Source organism: Ambystoma mexicanum, chromosome 5p (assembly GCF_040938575.1).
Source record: "Ambystoma mexicanum isolate Mex_15411 chromosome 5p, UKY_AmexF1_1, whole genome shotgun sequence".
NCBI lineage: Eukaryota > Metazoa > Chordata > Amphibia > Caudata > Ambystomatidae > Ambystoma > Ambystoma mexicanum.
The window spans coordinates 212768324-212784747 of record NC_090930.1 but is presented as its reverse complement, the minus strand read 5'-3'; the positions used below and the strand labels follow the sequence as shown (position 1 = coordinate 212784747).

The following is a 16424-nucleotide window of genomic DNA, read 5'->3' as shown; positions in this document are numbered from 1 at the left end:
GAGGCGGGGAAGCCCAGGGAAGCGAACAAAAGAACTCGGGCTGAGCAGTGAACCTAGGGGAGTGGCCCCTGTCGGTTGGCTCCTGCAGCTATAAGGCAGTAAAGATAAGCTGTCGGATGGTGGCACCAGGACGCAGGGACAACACAGGACCCTGGGCCCAGCGGCAAAGATATGGGAGGCGCCCCTGCCGTGCTGTGCCTGTAATGTCCGGTGGATCATACACCAGACTGCCTGATGGTAGCAGCTGCAAGCAGTGAAGGCATGAACCTGGGCCAAAGGGTGCAATTGATTGCACAGCCCCAGGCGCATAGGGCTAGCAGAGGCCGAGACAGAAGTCTGCGGATCGCCTGAGCGTCGCAGCCCCGAGAGGAGGTAAGGACCCTGGGCAGTGAGGTGAACTGCAGGGAGTGGCCTCTGCTGCGATTGTTCATGTACAAGGGGGGCAATAAAAAATAAAACAAAACTCTCAAGGTATAAGGACAAGATAAACTGTCCACCGGAAGTTATTTCTTGTAGGCATTGCCACCCCAACTATAACATTACCAGACATGGCAAGATCGATGGGGCAAGTCCTTGCGACGTTTGTGAGGCGTGGGCAGCCCAAGAGCAGAAAACATCAGAAGAAGCTGCAGGGCTTGTGGTACTGCGCTTGCCTCCATCTGAGGAAACTGCATATGGGATGCCAAACTGTGGGGATAGCTGTGTTGGAGCTACACATAACAGGGTATGTGCATATAGGTGCTGCGCCCTGAGCAATAGCTAACTGAGGGCTCTCATAGGAGCGTCATCCGAAGAAGCAGCGTCTGTGGCCGTTAGTGGAGAACTAGACTGGCTGAATGCCTCTTAAGTCAGCTAAAGCCAAAGGGAAACAACCAACCTTAGATAGCTTTGCCAGATCCAGGCAGCTGGTGCCTGGAAAAGCATAGAACCAGCGTAGGAGAAAGGAGTGGGTGCCATGGAGTTGCAGAACCAAGTGACGCTGGTCGTAACGGATTTAAAGGCTTTATTGGGGACACAGATTGCAGCGGTGCAATTAGACGTTGGATTGTTGCGCCAAGGTGTGCAGAGCCTGGCAGAACGCGCTACCACGCTGAGACATAAGTGAAGAATTATGGGGCGCTCTGGGACACTCATGCGGAGGTCAATGTTCTGCAGCAAAAGGTCGGTCTTCTGGAGGACAGAGTGGAAGAGGGAGAGGGACGGGACAGGAGAAATATTATTCTCATAGTAGGCTTGCCTGAGGGTGAAGAAGGATCAGACCCGACAACGCATAGGGAGAACATGCTGCTCCAGGAGATTTGGCCCAGGAACCTCACATGAGGTTTTACAATTGAGAGATTGAGAGAGCGCACATCATAGAGCGATAGCCAGGCACCCCCCCCCTCACTGGGACCCACCCAGACCCACCCTCCCGGACCGATTATTGCTAAAGTCCAGAACTACAAGGACAGGGAAAAAATACTGGCTTATTCCAGGAAAGGAGGAGAGTTGAAGACAGCCTCTGCAGACCTAGAGGTCTACCTTGAGAATACATTCCAAGTGCAGAAGAGCAGGGCACAATTCTCGGCAGTGAAGGCTAGGCTCGGCATGGCCGGACCGAAATATATGTTGATTTATCCAGCGCGATTTAAGATTATATACAAAAACAAGACTTGTTTTTTTTACCTCCCGGAGAAAGCGCAGGCATAGATGGACAAGGAGAAGATACATTCATTGGAAAAGGAAGGAGGGGGCAATCGAGAAAACAACGCAAATGAAGCCCTATCCGACCCGAAGCTAGAGGTAAATGTATTGTGGGCAGTGTGACCTAAACAGCTGAGTGCACCTGTGGAACTGCAATTAAATTAAAACTCGGGAGACCAATGGGCTTCTTTTTTAAGAGACGGTTTCCCTTTGGGAAAGGTCCTGGATGCTTGCAATTGGTGTTTTTACATGGCGGAGACTATCAGCAGCCAAGGCTTTGCAACAAAAAGAGGAGACTGCGCCCGATGGCTATGTCTGCCACACCCTCCAAGTTCTGTTTTTTGAGGGCACTTGTTTTTGTGCCCACCCGTTGTGCACCAGCCCCAGGCAGGCCAGCTTGGGGCGAAAGCAAGAAGCGGACATGCCTGAGCAGGGGTAACCAAGCTGGGCAGTTATTGTTATTTGGGGAAGGTTGGAAAGTTCAAAGGGGGAATGGGTCACCTGCATGTATGGGGAAAGAGATGAGCAGCACCACGTTTAGGGTTCGAGCACTGTTAGCATGGGAGGGGAAGCCTACAGTGGGGTTAGCAGGGGGTGGTCGGACAGAATGGTCTAGAAGCAGATGGCAGGAACTATAAACACACTTACCTGGAATGTGAGGGGATTGAATGCATATGTGAAGAAAAACAGGGTATTTTCATATCATAAGAGGTGCAAAGTGGACATTGCCTTTCTACAGGAAACACATCTCACAGCTTGAAAAGAAAGCACTGTTGGAGGGTAAATGGAGGGGACAGGTATTTGGTTCCCTGTATTCCGCCTATGCTCGCGGAGTCTTGATATGGGTAGCGCCCTCGGTTCCTTTTAAGGGTACACACATTAAAGCGGATAATGAGTGCAGGACCACCAGATCCGCCAATACGGAGAGGGGCAAAAGCCAGGTGCATTGTTAGCCCGTCTACTAGCAATAGATAAAACTCCATCTCGTGTCAAACACATCAAAGACGCACAAGGGCAACTGGTATACACAGAAGAAAAAATCGCCAACACGTTTCGTGACTTCTACCAAAACCTGTATAGCTTCAAAGGCATCTCAGACCCTGAATCAATACAAGAGTTCCTCAACGACACAGAACTATATTGGGTGAACTCAAATCTTCGCGAACCCCTGAACGCACCTATAACCTCAGAAGAAATTCTAGAAGCAATAAAACCCCTACCAAATACCAAAGCGCCTGGACCTGATGGGCTCACTGGGGAGTTCTACCAGGCCCACGCAACAATAGTGGCCCCTCTTCTGCTCCGAGTCTATGAGGAATCAGTAGAGCGGGGATACCTCCCCCCCATATTACGCGAAGCCAATGTGATGGTGTTACACAAAGCCGGCAAACCCACAGAAGACTGTGCATCATACATGGCGATCTCCTTGATCAATCTAGACAATATGATCCTGGCTAAAATCCTGACAACACGGCTACTCCCTCTAATGCCAGCCCTTGTACTCAGCAATCAAGCGGGCTTCATCCTGGGACGCAGCACAACCTACGGCATCAGAAGACTGTTCGACGTCATTGAGGCCCTAGACCCAACGCAACAGGCAATAGCAGTACTTCTCGACGCTGAGAATGCGTTCGATTCAGTTGAATGGCCCTTCATGTTCGCAACACTCAGGCAAATGGGCTTGGGCAATTTCTTTATCAAGTTAGTATCCTTGTTATATAAAGACCCATGCTCATACGTCACACTGGGAAACACTAGATCCTTAAGCATCGCGCTAGAGCGAGGAACAAGGCAAGGATGCCCACTCTCAGCCCTTATTTTTGCCCTTGTGATGGAACCCCTGGCCTCGAGGCTACGAGCCAACCAACGTTACTGGGGCCTTAAGCTAGGTCCTCATAGACTAATTGTCTCCCTGTACGCCGACAATGTCATGTTGTTTGTCAGAGACACCCAGGACAATCTTAACCCTGTAATGCGCGAAGTAATAAAATTTGGTCAAATGTCAGGCCTTAAAACTAATCACTCAAAATCAATAGTGTTGCCCCTGACCCCCAATACAACTGAGTTCATAGACGATCATGGTTTTAAGTGGGAAAACTCTAAAGTTCGCTACCCAGGAATCTACATGTCCCGTAATCACTTCGAGGTGTATAGAGATAATTATGTATCCACACTACATTCCCTGCAGGAAAGGATCCACAGATGGAAACCACTGCCGTTAACGCTTTGGGGCAGAACCTCTCTGACGAAGATGGTTATCCTTCCCAAACTTCTTTATCTCTTTACGAATATCCCGCTACTTATCCCGAAATCCTTTCTCCAAAAAGTTAAGAGCTTAATCTTGGAGCTGTTATGGGCAGGGAAACCTGCACGTGTCGCTTACAACACACTAACACTACCAACGTCAAAGGGCAGCCTGGCGCTCCCTGACATTGAAAAATACTATTGGGCGGCCCAGGCACAATTCCTGAGCCACTGGTACACAACTCGACTAATTTGCCCACATGTACAAGTGGAGCGAGCCCTAGCCTCCCCTAATCTGCTAAGAGCCGTCATTATCAGTCATATCCCAGTTCCACACAAAACGGTAAACACGGTCCTATCCACATACGCAATCTGGAAAAAGATCGCAAACAAATATGGGGTGACCATAAGATTCTCCCCACTATTACCAATCAAATTAATTCCCGGCATCCCCCTCACAAACGAAAAAGTATTTCTTACTTGGGCAGACAAAGTGGGAATCCAATCCTTTGGAGACCTTTTCCCAGAGGGAACCTTTCTAACTCCGCAAATGGCCAAAGACAGCGGCTGAAACACCTCCCTTGATGTATTCCTCTACTTCAGACTGCGCCACACCCTACAAGGGTTGTTCCCCTCATTCCCCAAACAACCACCAACATGGGATCTATTACACAACGTAATTCAGGCATAAGGGGAAGGCAGACTGGTGTTACTTCTGTACAAATCCCTTTTAAGCAACACTGGGAAACTCAACCCCAAAGTACAACAAAAATGGGAAATAGCTAGCCAAGAATCAATACCCGCAGAGGATTGGTCCCATATTCTCTGCCCCCCAATATATGGGGGCCATATATAACATATCTGCTAAACAGCACCGAGTCCTCGGATTCGGAAACCCCTGGATTTTGAAGAAGGGCTTTGAGACTATGATCTATGACAATAACACTGGAGTCAGACTAATGAACTCAGATGAGGAAATGAATCAGAGCTTACTATGGTGGACATTAGTGGGAGAGGGCGGCCTTGTAAAGGTGTTCGTAGTTAGTATTGTTGAATGTGCACCCAGTTGGTGCAAATGTATATCTGATGTATGCAAAATCCAAAAAATAAAGTTTAAAAAAAAAATATGTGCAGGATGGTGCTAGTGCAAGGCCTCCTAAAACAAGTAGCGACTTGCCTGGTCAATATGTATGCCCCCAATCACAGCGCAGCTAAGTTTTTCCAGACTCTATATTCACGGCTGGGCTCTTATCGGAATAGTAACATGATCTGGGGTGGGGACGTTAACTGCACGCTAAACCCAACTCTGGATAGGTCAGACACCAAATACACTTAACAGGCTCCTCCCGCCAGAACATTACAGATGTTTCTGGATTCTTTCGATGTGGAAGATGCATGGAGAGTTCTCAACCCGAACGCCAGACACTACTCACACTTTTCAGCGCCACAAGCAGCACATACAAGAATAGATTACTTTTTTGTTGGAAGGAAAATGACACATCATATCACACATGCTCAGTATAAGGGTAGAGTTCTGTTGGATCATGCCCCACTTAGTGTACAGTGGCAATATGTGCCCCCCAGGGCCCTGATACCCACGTGGAAGCTTAGAAGTGAATCGCTAAGAAGTGAATCGCTAATTTTGCGACTGCATTAAAGACTGTATTAGTGAATACGTCTCGCACAATTTGGGCAGCGTACCCTGTGCTGATACCTTCTGGGAGGCATTGAAGGTTGTTATTAGGGGGTCCCTATAGCGGGTCCAGCAGTGTTCAAACAAACATCAATAGGGAATTGGCTGCTGTTGATGAAAGATTAGGAAATTAGAACAGTCACAGGAGACAGTCGCAGGAGAACAGTCACAGGAGATACATTCAGATAGCAATGCGAGGGCTAGAGAACTAAAACAGAAATTCATGGATTGCTGGGAGAGGTTGGGAAAACACAGCTTTGCTAAATACACAGAGAGGCAGCACATGGAGGGGGATAAGCCTGGCTGATTGCAAGCATGGCCCTATACATTCAATAAACGTAGGACTAGAGAACTTATGCCACACCCAAAATGGAGTTAATGATGCGTTTAGGAAGTTTTATCACTTACTGTACCAGAAAGGACCCCCATTGTCTAGCACCTACCTAGCGGAGGTGCTAGACAGAATTGAGCTCCCGGGACTGACCCAGGAGGATAGAGATAGCTTTGAAGCGCTCCTTACTTTGGAAGACATACAAAATACAATTGTGGGTTTGCTGACTGGGAAGACACCAGGTTCGGATGGATTACCTAGTGAATTCTATAAAGAGTATGCACAAGAATTGGCCCCCCATTTGCTTAGTACTTTCAATGATGCCTATGAGGCGGGGTTTCTTCCACTTAGCCTGAGAGAATCTATTATTGTACCCATCCTTAAGCCTCATAAAACCCTGATGGAGTGTAGTTCTTACAGGCCCCTCTCAATGCTTAATCAGGACAATAAGATACTGACGTCCATACTAGCAACCAGAATGAAAACAGTGCAGTACACAGGCTAGTGCAGCCAGGCCAGACAGGGTATGTCCCTGGCCGAAGCATGGCTTGAAACTTGAGAAGACTACAACATGTAATGGATAGCACAGCACCATGGGAAGCAATGTGCGGCATATCCACGCTAGACATGGTGAAAGTGTTCGATTCGGTGCGTTGGGACTGGCTTTATGCAATACTGCGCAGATTTGGTCTTGGGCAGACATACATAAAGTGAGTTCAACTGGTGTACAATAGACCAATGGCTAGGGTCAAAACGGGTAGATGCATTTCGGAGGCATTGGAATTAGAAAAAGGCACGAGGCAGGGTTGCCCATTGTCACCACTGCTCTATGTCCTTGCTGCGGAGCCGATTGCCCAGTACATTCGCACAGGATTTAAGGAGGCAGGCATCGAACTAGACAGGGCCAGACATCGGATATCCTTATACACGGATGACACTATTCTATATTCAGAATCCTGAGGATAACCTGGAGCTGATACTAGAGGCCATGCCGCTGTTTGCGAAACTGTCCTGGATTACAATTAGTATGGACAAGGAACAAGTTACTTACCTGTAACTGTTGTTCTCCAGCATGGGTCTGGCATGGATTCACATGCTCATGAATATTCCCCGTCGTCAGGCTGGGAATCCTCGGTAAAGAAAAAACCAGTATCAGTTTTGTTTCTGATCTGTCTTTCGTAGTAATAACCAATCACTGGTCTCTGCGTCATACTGACCACAGCCAATGACTGCCCTCTACCTAAGCACCGCCTCTGGCAGCCATTTTCAGATTTGGAGGCACGTGAAGTGGCAGTATGACCAAGTGAAGAGCCGCAGAGGGGTAGGCGGGAGGGTTCGCATGTGAATCCATGCCAGACCCATGCTGGAGAACAACAGTTACAGGTAAGTAACTTGTTCCTTCTCCAGCATGGGGTCTGGCATGGATTCACATGCTCATGAATAAAGAATACATAGCAGTACACACATGCACAACCACGGGAGGTGGCAAAGGCTCAACATTAAGCAGTACATCAAACTCAACATTAAGCATCTTACCTCCTCACCAGGCTCTCCTCAGGCGAACAGGTTGCGCAGCACTGCTTGGCCGACTCTGGACTCCTCCCTGGAATCCCGATCGACGCAGTAGAATTTCGTGAAGGTGCGCGTCGACCTCCACGTAGCAGCCCTGCATATGTCCAGCAGGGGCACACCAGAAAGGAACGCCGTGGTAGCTGCGATCGCTCTGGTGGAATGGGCTCTCGGACGGCCAGGCAGCGGTCGGTTTTCCAACCGATGACAGTACATGATACAGCCGGAGAGCCATCTGGAAATGGAAGCCTTCGAGAGAGCCTTCCCCTGATTGACAGGTCCAAAGTTCACAAAGAGTTGTGACGTCTTCCGAAAACACTTTGTGCGGTCCACGTAGAACTTCAGCGCTCTAGCCACATCCAGCGAGTGCAAAGTCCTCTCAGCCGGCGAAGAAGGCGACGGGAAGAACACAGGCAACACCAAGGGTTCGTTGAGATGGAAGTCCGACGGTACCTTGGGCATGAAGGAGGGGTGCGTCCTGAGCACTACCCTCGTGTCGTGAAAAGTCAAGTACGGGGCCTTGCATGAAAGGGCCTGGATCTCTCCCACCCGTCGTGCGGAGGTGATGGCCACAAGAAACGCTGTTTTCCACGACAGAAACTTCAACGGGGCCGAGTGCAGAGGCTCGAACAGAGGTCCCATAAGCTTGGTCAGCACCACGTTGAGCTCCCACGCCGGGGCCGGGGCCGGAGCCTTCACCGGCGGGAACGATCTGAACAGTCCCTTCATGAACTCTTTCACCAGACGATGAGACCACAAGGACGTCCGGCCCGTGGTTCTGGTGTATCGGGAGATCGCAGCAAGATGAATCTTGATGGACGCGTGTGCCAGTCCAGCTTTGGCCAGCGTCAGCAGGTACGGCAGTACCTGGGGAGCCGTAATCCGTAGAGGGTTAATCTTCTGTGCGTGGCACCAGACAGAGAACCTCTTCCATTTGTGTCCGTAGCATTTAAGAGTCAAGGACGCCCTGGCCTTTGCAAGAACCTCTCTGCAGTCGGCCGGTATGTCGTATCCTCCAAACTCTAGCGCTGCAGGAGCCAGGCCTGCAAGTTCAGCGATTTCGGGTCGTGGTGGAGGATGGCGCCTCCTTCCCTGGAGAGTAGATCCGCGTCCACCGGCAGCTTGATTGGCGGGGACGCTGACAAGTCCAGAAGGTCCGGGAACCATATCTGCCTCGGCCACGCAGGTGCGACGAGGATCATCCTGCACCGTGACCTCTTGAGCTGGTTGACGAGCCGGATTAGCAGTGGCAAAGGAGGGAACGCGTAGAGGAACAGGCCCTCCCAGGGGAACGAGAAAGCATCGCCCATGCTCCTCGCCTGGGGAAACCTGCTGGCGAACCTCCGGCACTTGGAGTTCGTCGCCGTCGCGAACAGGTCGATCTGGGGTGTGCCCCACCGTCGGAAGAGGCGATCCACTAGATCCTGTCGTAGTTCCCACTCGTGGCACGAGCGTAGCTCCCTGCTGAGTGAGTCGGCGATGGTGTTTTTTATCCCTGCCAGATGAAACGGCACCAGAAACATCCTTTGGGCGACGGCCCAATGCCACAGGTCCTGCGCCTCCTTGGACAGCGCTGGGGACCTGGTTCCGCCCTGTTTCCTGATGTAAAACATGGTGGTGGTGTTGTCAGTGAAGATCCTCACCACCTTGCCCTTGAGGGACGGAAGGAAGGACCTGAGGGCCCAGAACACTGCACGGAGCTCCAGGACGTTGATATGGAGGGACTTCTCCGTCGGGAGCCAAAGGCCTCTCGCGTGCAGATTTTCGGTGTGCGCTCCCCACCCTTCCAGGGAGGCATCCGTGGTCACTGTCTCCTGGTGGTCTGGGGTCTGGAAGTCCATGCCCGCCGTCAGATGCGCGCGGTTGCCCCACCACCGGACCGCTCGGCGGAAACTCTCGTCGAGTGTGATCCTCTCCTCGAAGCTGCCCGTCGTTTGGATCCAGCGCGCGTCCAGGAACTCCTGCAACGGGCGCATCCGGAGCCTGCACATGGGAATGAGGTAGATGCAGGAAGACATCATTCCGAGGAGGGACTTGATGGACCTCACCTTGGCCGCGTCGGAAACTAACATCCGCTGTACCTTGCCCAGGATGGACCTGGTCCTTTCCTCCGACGGGGAGGCCAGAAGGGACACTGTGTCGAGCTTCGTTCCCAGAAACAGTGCGTTTTGCGCGGGTACCAGGTGGGACTTGGCGTAGTTCACGGAGAATCCCAGGTCCGTGAGAAGTTGGACGGTCCTTGCCGTGTGCTCCACGGCGAGCTCCTTCGTCTTGGCTCGGATGAGCCAGTCGTCCAGGTAGGGGTAGACGTGGATCCCCTCGCGGCGCAGCTGCGCCGCCACCGGTGCAAGGCACTTGGTGAATACCCTGGGTGCCGACCGCAGTCTGAAGGGGAGGGCTTTGAACTGGTAGTGACGCCCTTGGACCACAAACCTGAGGAATTTTCGGTGCCCCTTTAGGATGGGAATATGGAAGTAGGCATCCTCCAAATCCAACGACGACAGGAAGTCTCCTTCCTCCAGCTGACCCAGGACGTGCTGGAGGGTGACCATCCGGAACTTCTGCGCCTTGATGAACTTGTTCAGACGTCGCAGGTCTAGGATGGGGCGCCATCCTCCCGTCTTCTTCTTCACGAGGAAGTATCTCGAGTAAACTCCGGAGCCCCGAAGCCTCTTTGGGACGAGTTCGATGGCGCCCTTCCTGAGCATCGCCTTTACCTCCAGGAGAAGCTGAGGGACGTGAAGCTCTTTCCTGGCCACGGGGGGGACGCGCGGGCACCTTCTTTGAAACTCGAGCGCATGGCCCCGGGCTAAGGCGTCCAGCACCCAACGGTCGGTGGAGATGGACTCCCACACGCTGACGAAGCTCGCCAGCCGGCCTCCCACCGGGGTGCTTCGGTGGGGGCCCGACCCCACGGCCGGTTCAATCCTGTTTCGACGAGGCTTTGCCGCCTTGACCTCCTTGGCGACGACGGCGGGGTCCGCCAGACTTGCCTCGTCCTCTGTAGGCCTCCTGAGACGACGAGCGGGCCGCTTGACGGTAGGTGGAGAAACCGCCGCCGGAACCTTTGGAGGCGCCCTTGCCTCAGCTGCTCCGAAAGGGCGTCCGTCGTTGCTGCAGAACCCGGGCCGTCTCAGTGTCCGCTTTAATGGCCTGAAGGGAATCGTCCACTGTTTTCCCAAACAGGTTGTTCCCATCGAACGGCATGTCCAGGACTCTGGTCTGTACGTCTTGACGGAAGTCCGTAGCCTTGAGCCATCCACGCCGCCTAAGGCACACGCCGTTGCCCAACTGGCGAAACCCAGTGTCGGCGATGTCCGTCGCAATAGTGATGGCGTGGTCCGACGCCACCTCACCTTCCTGTAGGATCTCCAGGGCATCCGCCCTCTTGTCGTCCGGTAGGAAGTCCAGCAGGGGAGCCAGTTTGTACCATAGCTCCCTGTCGTAGCGGGCCACGATAGCCAAGGCGTTGGCCGCTTTAATCGTCGTCGCTGCAGACAAGATGACCCTGCGTCCCATAGCGTCCAATTTCTTTCCCTCGCCGTCCGGTGGGGAAGTCGATGTGGAGGCCGCACCCCCCCCCCGCTTTCTTCCTGGCTGCCGCTGAGACGACGGAGTCCGGGGTAGGCTGCGCCCGGAGGCACAGGGGGGCCGCATCCGGGACCCGGTACTTCTTCTCGTACCGGTCTCTTCTAGCTGGCGTCGTGGAAGGGTTCTTGAGGAGGGCGAGGCCCTCATCCCAAATGTCGTCCAGTAGAGGCACCGCGAGGACCGTCTTCCTCTTGGCCTCGCGCCGTTGATAAAGGAATCCTTCCTTTTTCTTCTCCTCAGGGCAGAGTTGGAAAAGCTCGGATGCCCTGGCGATCATGGAGTGGAACGATCCAATCTCGTCGGGCGGAGAAGCCCTGGTGGGAGGTGACGACGGTAGATCCTCGTCGTATACCTCGTCGTCCGTACCCGTCGCTGCCGTGTCAGTCCCCGTATCATCCCCTCGGGTGGACGGGGAGGAGGGCTGGACGGGGCGCGACGGCTGAAAAGGAGGTGGAGGGTGAATCCTTCTTTTCTTGGGCGGGGGAACACCAGAAGGTCCCGGATCCCCCGACGAGAGAGGTTCCTCCGTCGGCAACGGTAGTCTCGTCCTTATCTCTGAACATAAGGACTGTATAGCCAACAAAATGGCCGCCGAGTTGTCGTGCGGCGCTGGCAGAGGGGAATCCGACGGGCGATCAGGGGCCCAATCGGCACCCTCGACGATGTCGTCGTCGCCTGCGTCGGGATCCATCCCGACGGGCCGGTCTTCTTCCACGCCAAGGCCGTGGCTTAAGACCTCAATCAGCTCCTCCTCCGAGGTTGAGGCCGAATCTACGACGACGCCCTGCCCCCCCTTTTTCTTCCCCGCCGGGGATTTCACAGGGGTCCTATCGATGGGCACAAAAGAGGACTCCCTCCGAGGTGGCAGGGAGAATCTGAGCCCCGAGGTCGCCACCACTGGTGTAGCCTCCACAGGCTGAGCCAGGGCCGCCGCGACAGTATCGATAGAGGGCTTGGCCGGATGGATTAAGGCCTTCACCACCCTAGGTGCGCTCACCGCCTTATCATTGAGGGGGGGGACACTGCCTCGCTCCCCCTCCGATGGGGCCTTCGAGCTCGACCGGGGCCTCTCCAGGAGCTTCGCCGGGTGCTCGCCCTTCCTCTTACCCGACCCAGAGCGTTGGCTCGTGGCTGAAGGTGCCGGGGAGGGTGCGCCCTGCCTGGCGCCCGTAGAGCCCGACCGTTCGGCACTCCCGGTGCCAGCGGACTCGCGGTGCTTGGCCTTGTGTTGGACCCCCGTCGCCGGGGCGTCCTCAAAGGTCTTAGAAGACCGCTCGGATTTCTTCCTCTTCTTCTCGCCTGACGGGCTCTTCCCTTCCAGCCAGTTGGCGAGACGTTGATGGCGGTCCTTCATGGTCCGCTTCGACATGTTGCCGCAAAACGCACAGTCCTTCTCCACGTGCGTCTTGTCCTCATGTAAGCAGTAGAGACAAAAGGAGTGTTCGTCCTCCTTAAAGACGTTCTGCAGCTGGCATCCAGGACAGATCCTGAACAGCTTTCCGGGCGTCGAGCTTCCCTTCTCCTGGGCCATGTCCGGGCCTGAGAAACTTCTGGAGTCCTCCAAAAGCGTAGCTCGACGAAATCTTCACCCTTGAGGGGCGCAGACGAATCCGACACGGGTCCCCGTTGATCGGATGGAGAGTCGGTGGAGCTTGAGGCTCTTTTGACCGAAAAAACGAAGTTTTTGAGAAAAAACGTGAAAAAATAGCACTAACGCTCGAGAGCAATAGCACGAGGATCCCAACACATGAACGTGCAGTAAAAATCTGAAGATGGCTGCCAGAGGCGGTGCTTAGGTAGAGGGCAGTCATTGGCTGTGGTCAGTATGATGCAGAGACCAGTGATTGGTTATTACTACGAAAGACAAATCAGAAACGAAACTGATACTGGTTTTTTCTTTACCGAGGATTCCCAGCCTGACGACGGGGAATATTCATGAGCATGTGAATCCATGCCAGACATCATGCTGGAGAAATTGGTATTATTCCCAATAGCGGGACTGCGTAAGATAGAGTGCAATGCACTGCCCGTGCTAGCCCTGCAGTGGGAGGCGCGCACTTTTAGGTATTTGGGGATTAATGTGTATCATGACCCTGTGGAGGAACACGTACACAACACACTACATGCCCTAGAGGGCATCAAGAGCTCTATGAGGTTCTGGACTAAATTGCCCCTTTCAATGATGGGGAGGGCGACCTTGCTGAAGATGGTTGTATTGCCCAGATTGCTACACTTTTTTGTGAATGTCCCGTTTTACATAAGTAGGCCCTATTTTAAGACCCTGGAGGGTATCTGTAGTAGCTTCTTGTGGCAAAATGGGAGGAATAGAATAGCGTTATCACTATACAGGACTCATGCAGAAGGTGGCATGAGGGTTCCGCACTTCAAATTATATTATATAGCAGGGCAGTTGCAATTTGTGGTAGATTGGCTGGCTGAAAACCCAAATCCGGATACACTGATGTTGCAACCTACTGGGAGGTGCCATTTCCTAAAGGAAATATTGTGGTTCAGGAAACCTTGCGGGGGCCGATGGCCGCACATAGTGTCCCTAGGGATGAAAGTCTAGGACAGAGCCTGAGCTGTGATGGGGCTGACAGACCCAGTTTTGGCACAGATTCCTCTGGTTTTGATAGTGTCATCCTCGTCCCAGGCGAGAATGGGTATACGTATGTACTGGGAAGCCTGCGGGTTGGCCACCATAGGGGATTTGTTGCAGGATACGGGTTTCATACCGTTCACAGAGTTAGCAAGGCAGACAGGCATACACACAGGCCAGTATATGCTACGTATTAATATTAAGAGTGAGATTACAGGTAGATGGCCCTCATACGGCAAACTCATGGAGAAACACTCGATAGAGGACACCCTATATTATATAGCCGAGGGTGGGCATACTACATCGCGAATATATGACCTCTTATTGACCAACGGGCCTGCCTCCCCTCTCGAGAGTAAGGGAAAATGGGAAGGGGATCTAGGGGTGACCTTCACAGAAGCACAACTGGTGAGGATACTAGGATACCACAAGAAAGTGTCACGAAATGCGAGACTGCAGCTCATACAACTGCTGGTGATGCATAGGCGTACCTTACGCCCCAGCGGATTGCCAGGTTTCTGGGGGAAACATCACAGGGTTGCCCCAGGTGCAATGCGACAGATGCAGGAATGCTTCATATGTTCTGGGCATGTCCAGTGGTAGGGCTATATTGGCAGGAGGTGGCAAACAGATTACAAAATGTAGGGGTGGAATTGGACACATTTTCTCCAGGTGCATGTCTGCTGTGCTGTTTTACACACCCAAGAGGGGGGAAACATGTTACTAGACTGAAGGATCAAGCGTGCATCCTAGCCAAAAGCGGAATAGCTATGGCACGGAAAACGTTTAGAGGCCCTGGAGTGGAAGAATGGTGGCGGGATCTATATAGGTGGGGAGTGGCGGAAACTGCAGCATGGAAGGGGAGGGGTTGCAATGTGGCCATGGGGAACCCTTGGGGGGGATTGGGGAATGGGATGCCTTACCACAAACCCTGTTTGCTAAAGTAGCCACATAAGATGTAGAAGAGGATTGACCCTAGCGAAAGCACATGTAGCTCAGAGTGTTTATGATATAAATGGGATGCAGGCAGGTTGGGGGGTGGGAGTTGGGAGTCAGGGGAGAGGGGGGAGGAACGTTGGGATAGAGTTAATGACATGCATAAGTTGACAGCTGTTGATATTGCAATTGATTATGCTGTTTCAAGTTTCTATTTCTGATCTAGCAAAATTAATAAAACACATTTTTTTAAAAATAGTTGAAATCATGTGCCTTTTTTTTATTTTTCCAGATATTTATTTTCTTCTGCTTATTTAACATTTGTTATGGTTGTTGGATGAAAGAAATAACAATTTGAAAAAACGGAAATGCTTCATAGCATGTTCAGAGGGCCTGATTCTGAGGTGCAGGCACACACTGAAAAGTGCTTGTCCATGAAGAAAGACATATTTTCTTAAAAGCACTATATTCTGTTAAAGTGGTAATCTGGCGTGTGCCTGATTAACTGCTTGAGAGCAGCCTTAGCAACCATGATGAATGCAGGGCAGGCACTGCAAGGGGATTCTCCTTTCAAAAGCACTGGTTTTGCATGTAAAAAAAAGGAGATAAACTACAGAACTTCTGGAGGTGCCATTATCCTCTACTACCCCATTTTCCATGTTTAAAAATAGCATTTCCCAGACTGCAGCAACATGTTTCTAAATTGCTGAAAGCTTAAGGACACATTAGAAAAGTGTGTCTTTAAGGAAATGCTGGCACTGCCACTATTGCACTTTTTGCAACTTTGGCTGCACAACCTCTCCACCCCAAAACCTCTAGCCACCTCAGAATGGTGGTGCTAGAAACAGGAGGGGAGGATGTCGGCTTTCCACACTACTTTGAGCCCAAGCTCAGAATCGGGCCCACAATGTGTGAGAGTTGGTCCATGTGTAACTGTTTATTGATAAGCCAACCTCAACATAGTGAGTTCCTTATCTTCCCACTCATGTGGTTATGCAACAGAATGTTTAACAGATTCTTTTTTATCCCCATCTCAGACCCATATCATGTCCCTTGGATCCCTCTCCCCTGAGCTAACAATGGGCCAAGAACCAGGGCTGTTTACGGGAAATATATTGGCATTTATTTAAATGAAAAGTAATAGAAAGGAGCACAAAATTGTTAAACACCACTTTATCCGTGGCACAACACAATCAACTTCTCTCAGCATAAATAATCACAAAAGTGAGTTATAAAGAACACAGACACAATTCCTACTTTCTGCACATTTCATTTTACAAAATAATTACACTGATCAATAACAAAGGCACTTATGTAATGTTGTGCGATTTTGATCTTCCTGCAGGCTTAAAAGGGTAATGAAATTAAATGAAACAATATTTTATTTATTTCACGCTCGTACACAAGTGTTTCAGAGCGCGACCAGAAAAAAAGGGAGGGGAACAAGGGAGAAAAAACAGAAAAACAGGGATCTTACTAGGCCCAGTGACATTTAAGAAAGCGCAAGTGCATGGGAAAGGAAAATGGGGGAAAAGTGCATGGAAAGGAGGGGAGTGGAATGTGCGAGGCAGAGGAGAGAAAACATAAATAAATATTAAATAGAATAAGTAATAAATAAGGGCGATAAACCATGGTAATGCAGCCAGCAAGTGGCAGGTGAAAGTTAGTCAGCAAGGTATATCTGATAAGTGCAGAAGAAACGTGGGAGGGGGACTGTATGGGTACAGATACAGAACCCTAGTGTAGATGGTGTCCTGGAGGCAGTGCAGGAGGGTGGC

The 16424-nt window shown here is 51.5% G+C and overlaps 1 protein-coding gene across 3 annotated transcripts in view; it reads right to left on the bottom strand.

The window, feature by feature from the left end:
• The window catches only part of LOC138480867 (probable global transcription activator SNF2L1), a 1964402-nt gene that overhangs the window by 1511253 nt on the left and 436725 nt on the right, over window positions 1-16424 (bottom strand). The gene's annotated exons all lie outside the window — the stretch shown is intronic.